The sequence below is a fragment of the Sciurus vulgaris genome (genome assembly GCF_902686455.1).
Source record: "Sciurus vulgaris genome assembly, chromosome: 3".
Classification (NCBI taxonomy): domain Eukaryota; kingdom Metazoa; phylum Chordata; class Mammalia; order Rodentia; family Sciuridae; genus Sciurus; species Sciurus vulgaris.
This window is the reverse complement of record NC_136463.1, coordinates 156,248,856-156,255,048: the sequence shown is the minus strand read 5'-3', so window position 1 is coordinate 156,255,048 and position 6,193 is coordinate 156,248,856. Positions and strand designations below refer to the sequence as shown.

The 6,193-nt window shown below is 36.9% G+C and overlaps 1 pseudogene across 1 annotated transcript; it reads left to right on the top strand.

The window, feature by feature from the left end:
* The first annotated feature begins 508 nt into the window (after positions 1–508).
* LOC306656769 (MICOS complex subunit MIC27-like) lies at positions 509–1,417 on the top strand (annotated as a pseudogene). Its single transcript has one exon. The product of its transcript is annotated as an MICOS complex subunit MIC27-like (transcript).
* The last annotated feature ends 4,776 nt before the right edge of the window (positions 1,418–6,193 follow it).

Below are 6,193 nucleotides of genomic sequence, written 5' to 3'. Positions count from 1 at the left end.
ACCCAAAAAACTTCACCAGAAAACTAGAACTCATAAATTAATTCAGCAAAGTAGTAGGATATAAAATTAGTACCCTTAAATCAATTTCATTCCTATACATCAATGATGAATCAACTGAAAGAGAAATTAGGGGAAATATCCCATTCATGATAGCCTCAAAGAAAATAAAATATTAAATATTTGGGAATCAATCTAACAAAAGAGGTGAAAGACCTCTACAACAAAAACTACAGAACACTAAAGAAAGAAATTGAAGAAAACCTTAGAAGATGGAAAGATCTTCCATGCTCTTGGCTAGGCAGAATTAACATTGTCAAAATGGCCATCCTACCAAAGTGCTATAGAGATTTAATGCAATTACTATTAAGGTTCTGATCATGTTCCTCATAAAAATAGAAAAAGCAGTCACGAAATTCATTTGAAAAAAGACAAGACTCAGAATATCCAAAACAATTCTCAGCAAGAAAAATGAAGCAGGATGAAAACTGGAGAAGAGAGGGTCACAGATATGGCAGTGGTTAGGATGGGAAAGCTGACAACCTTGCCAGCAGGTCTGATATCTGCACCTATGAGTGTACAAGTGTCCAGAAAAAAGGAGTACAAAAGAAGCTAATGAGGCCAGACCCACACCCCACATACACTGCATCACCTCTCCAGTCTAAGATGTTGAAGAGCAGCCTCGCTGTTTACAGATGGGCTTTGCATCCATCCACACTGCTACTAGTCATTATTGGCTGGGGCAAGGGTGTTGGTGTCTTTGTGGAAAATGGAATAATGATACAGTACAGATTAAGAAAGATGCATATATCTATCTGAAGAATTCTCCTTTGAGATTTTCTTCCAAAAATGGGAGTGATTACAGTTTCAGGATTGGCAGGCTTGGTCTCAGCAAGAAAAGATTCTGGGTTTAAGAAGGTTTCACATCCACTAGGACTGGACACTTCAGGAACAACTATTTTCTATTCAGTTTAGTCAGTAATAATTGCAAAGGTAACTGGAAAAAAGGCAGATGCTACCGGCCAGCAAATTTATGAAGCATTTCAATCCTTATGGACAAAAAGAAAAAAAAAAAAAAGAATCTCTCCCTGAAACTAAAGAAATAAGCTAGGCTACTCTGATTAAATAACTGTGAAAACAACTCATGTCCCAAAACTTTCAGTGCCTTTGCTGACAGAACTCAACTCGAAAGAAAGACCAAATCAGACTCCATCTCAGGTGCCAGACAATTTATGCCTGACCCCAAGCTCATGAATCATGGGAGTCCCATTCAGAAGATGTAGATATGTACAGCACTAGAAGATGAAATAGACTGCATAGAAAGACCACATAGGGAACTACAAGATGTGTGAAATTGCAAATAATGATGAAAAAAATCATATAATGAGTAACTGAGATGTAGAGTATGACTGTAATCAAGTTTTTCCTTGACATCTTAAAATATACAGTTTGACCAATCATATAAATAATGAAAACACAATTCTGAATGCAATCAAAACAATATTAAATGAATGAATAAAGCAACAAAAGTATGAGGATGCATTTGATGACTTTAAGTGTTTTTTTTAGAAAGCCAACCACAGAGAAGATATGATTACCAATGAGACTAAAATCTGGAAAAGTGTGTATATAAAAATATATATGCATATACACATTTATACATATATGCGTATACATATATAATGTATACATATTTGCTCTAGATTTTCCAAATATCAGTTAAATTAGAATGGTGGGTGAAAGGATGTGTGTTTTCTGAGACATGGAATAAAACGTCCATATTTTGTGGCAAAAAAAAAAAAAAAGAAAAGTGAGGCAGGAGACATCACAATACCAGATCTTAGATTATACTACAGAGCCATAGTAATAAAAACAGCATTATACTGACACCAAAGAAGACATGAAGACCAATGGTAAAGAATAGAAGACACTGAGACAAACCCACATAAATACAGTTATTTCATACCAAAGATGCCATAAACATACATTGGAGAAAAGATAGCCTCTTCAAGGACACGGACACAAACCCAAATAAATACAACTTTCTTTTTTTTTTTTTTTATTGTAAACAAATGGGATACATGTTGCCTCTCTGTTTGTACATGGCGTAAAGGCATACCATTTGTGTAATCATAAATTTACATAGAGTAATGTTGTTTGATTCATTCTGTTATTTTTTCCCTTCCCCCCACCCCTCCCACCCTCTTTACCCTCTATACAGTACTTTCTTCCTCCATACTTGCCCCCCTCCCTAACCCTAACTCTAACCCTAACATTAACCCTTCCCTCCCCCCCTTTATGTGTCATCCTCCACTTATTAGCGATATCATTCGTCCTTTGGCTTTTTGAGATTGGCTTATCTCACTTAGCATGATATTCTCCAATTTCATCCATTTGCCTGCAAATGCCATAATTTTGTCATTCTTTATGGCTGAGTAATATTCCATTGTGTATATATACCACAGTTTCTTTATCCACTCATCAATTGAAGGGCATCTAGGTTGGTTCCATAGTCTGGCTATTGTGAATTGAGCAGCTATGAACATTGATGTGGCTGTATCTCTGTAGTATGCTGATTTTAAGTCCTTTGGGTATAGGCCAAGGAGTGGGATAGCTGGGTCAAATGGAGGGTCCATTCCAAGTTTTCTAAGGAATCTCCACACTGCTTTCCAGAGTGGCTGCACTAATTTGCAGCCCCACCAGCAATGTATGAGTGTACCTTTCTCCCCACATCCTCGCCAACACCTGTTGCTTGTATTTTTGATAATTGTCATTCTAATTGGGGTGAGATGGACTCTTAGGGCGGTTTTGATTTGCATTTCTCTTATTACTAGAGATGTTGAACATTTTTTCATATGTTTATTGATTGCTTGTAGATCTTCTTCTGTGAAGTGTCTGTTCATTTCCTTAGCCCATTTGTCGATTGGATTATTTGTATTGTTGGTGTAGAGTTTTTTGAGTTCTTTATAGATTCTGGAGATTAGTGCTCTATCTGAAGTATGATTGGCAAAGATATTCTCCCACTCTGTAGGCTCTTTCTTCACATTACTGATAGTTTCCTTTGCTGAGAGAAAGCTTTTTAGTTTGAATCTATCCCAGTTATTGATTCTTGCTTTTATTTCTTGTGCTATGGGAGTCCTGTTGAGGAAGTCTGGTCCTAGCCCACAACTTTCTAACACTAGACAAAGGGGCCAAAAATATGCAATGGAGAAAAGATAGCCTCTTCAACAAATGGTGCTGGGAAAACTGGAAATTCATATGCAGCAGAATGAAACTAAACCCCTATCTCTCACCCTGCACAAAAATCAACTCACAATGGATCAAGGACCTCGGAATCAGACCAGAGACCCTGCATTTTATAGAAGAAAAAGTAGGTCCAAACCTTCAACCTTCAACATGTCAGCTTAGGATCAGACTTCCTTAACAGGACTCCCATTGCACAAGAAATAAAAGCAAGAATCAATAACTGGGATAGATTCAAACTAAAAAGCTTTCTCTCAGCAAAGGAAACTATCAGCAATGCGAAGAGAGAGCCTACAGAGTGGGAGAAAATCTTTGCCAATCATACTTCAGATAGAGCACTAATTTCCAGAATATATAAAGAACTCAAAAAACTACACCAAGAATACAAATAACCCAATCAACAAATGGGCTAAGGATATGAACAGACACTTCACAGAAGAAGATCTACAAACAATCAACAAACATATGAAAAAATGTTCAACATCTTTAGTAATAAGAGAAATGCAAATGAAAACTACCCTAAGATTCCATCTCACCCCAATTAGAATAGTGATTATCAAGAACACAAGCAGCAATAGGTGTTGGCGAGGATGTGGGAAAAAGGTACACTCATACATTGCTGGTGGGGCTGCAAATTAGTGCAGCCACTCTGGAAAGCAGTGTGGAGATTCCTTAGAAAACTTGGAATGGACCTACCATTTGACCCAGCTATCCCACTCCTCAGCCTATACCCAAAGGACTTAAAATCAGCATACTACAGAGATACAGCCACATCAATGTTCATAGCTGCTCAATTCACAATAGCCAGACTATGGAACCAACCTAGATGCCCTTCAATTGATGAATGGATAAAGAAACTGTGGTATATATATACAATGAAATATTACTCAGCCATAAAGAATAATAAGATTATGGCATTTGCAGGCAAATGAATGAAATTGGAGAATATCATGTTAAGTGAGATAAGCCAATCTCAAAAATTCAAAAGACGAATGATCTCACTGAGAGGCGGATGATGACACATAATGGGGTGTTGGAGAGTGGCAAGAATGGAGGAAGGAGGGACTGTGTAGAGGGAAAAGAGAGGTGAGAGGGGTGGGGGGGAGGAAAAAATAGCAGAATGAATCAAACATCATTACCCTATGTAAATGTATGATTATGCAAATGGTATGCTGTTTCTCCATGTACAAACAGAAACAACATGTATCCCATTTGTTTACAATAAAAATAAATTTTAAAAAATCAAAAAAAAAAAAAGATACCCTGTTCCACAAATAGTGCTGAGAAAACCAGAAACCCATAGGTAATGATGAGAGACTAGACCCCTTTCAAAGTGGATCAAGAACCTAGGCATTAGACCAGAGACCCTGTGCCTACTAGAAGAAAGAATAGGCCCAAATCTCCATCATGTCAACTTAGGGACCAACCTCCTCAACAAGACTAACAAAGTGCAAGAAATAAAATCAAGAATCAACACATGGAATGGAATCAAACTAAAAAGCTTCTTCACAGCAAAGGAAACAATCAAGAATGTGAAGAGAGAGCCTACAGAATGGAAGAAAATCTTTGTCACCTGCACCTCAGATAGAGCATCAATCTCCAGGATCTACAAAGAACTCTAAAAACTTAACACCAAAAAAAAAAAAAAAAAAAAACACCAGATAACCCAGTCAATAAATGGGCAAAGTACCCGAACAGACACTTCACAGAAAAGGAAATACAATTGATCATCAAATATATGAAAAAAAACATTCAGCATCTCTAGCAATTAGAGAAATGCAAATAAAACCTATATTGAGATTTCATCTCACTCTGGTCAGAATGGCAATTATCCAGAATACAAGTAACAATGTTGGTGAGGATGTGGGGGGAAAGGTGCACTCATACATTGCTAGTGCAACTGCAAATTGGTGCAACCACTCTGGAAAGCAGTATGGGGATTCCTCAGAAAACTTGGAATGGAACCACCATTTGACTCAGTTATCCCACTTCTAGGTTTATATCCAAAGGACTTAAAATCAGCATACTATAGTGATGCAGCCATATCAATGTTCATAGCAACTTAATTCACAATAGCTATGCTTTAGAATCAACCTAGGTACCCTTCAATAGATGATTGGATAAAGAAAATGTGGTACATATACACAATGGAATATTACTCAGTCATGAAGGAGAATGAAATGATGGCATTTGCCAGTAAGTGGATGAAACTGGAGGCTATCATGCTAAGGGAAATAAATCAGTCTCCCAAAAAAAAAAAAGGCCAAATGTTCTCTCTGATATGCAGGTGCTGACTCACAGTAGGGGTGGGGAGACTCACCAGATTGTGCTGACTCACAGTAGGGGTGGGGAGACTCACCAGATTGAGACAGAGGTGATGTGGGGAAGGAAGGGAGATGGGAATGGGAAAGAGAGTAGAATGAATCAGATAGAACTTTTCTCTATGTTACTATATGAATACACGACAACCACAAGAATAGAAAGTTATACTCAATGTATTTATGATATGTCAAAATACATTCTGTTGTCATGTATAACTAAAAAGAACAAACTAAAACTTAAAAAAAAAATTTTAAAGGAATGAATCACTTCCAAATTCATTCTAAAAAGTCAGTATAATCTTCATATCAAAACCAGATTAGGACACATCAAGGAAAGAAAATACAGACCAATATCCCAATGAAATTAAATGCAAAAAAAAAACTTGATAAAATATTAGCAAATTGTATTCAACAACACATTAAGAACATTGTACATCATGACCAAGTTGTTTTTATCCCTGGGTTGCAAGGATAGTTTAATCCTACATAATTAAGAATGAAATCACACAGTCCTCTCAGTAGATGGAGAGAAAGCCTTCTACAAAATTCAGCACCCATTATTATTTTTTAAAAAACACAGAAGAGTGGACTAGAGGCTGCATTCTCTGTTGCTCTGTAACTCAGGTTTCAAG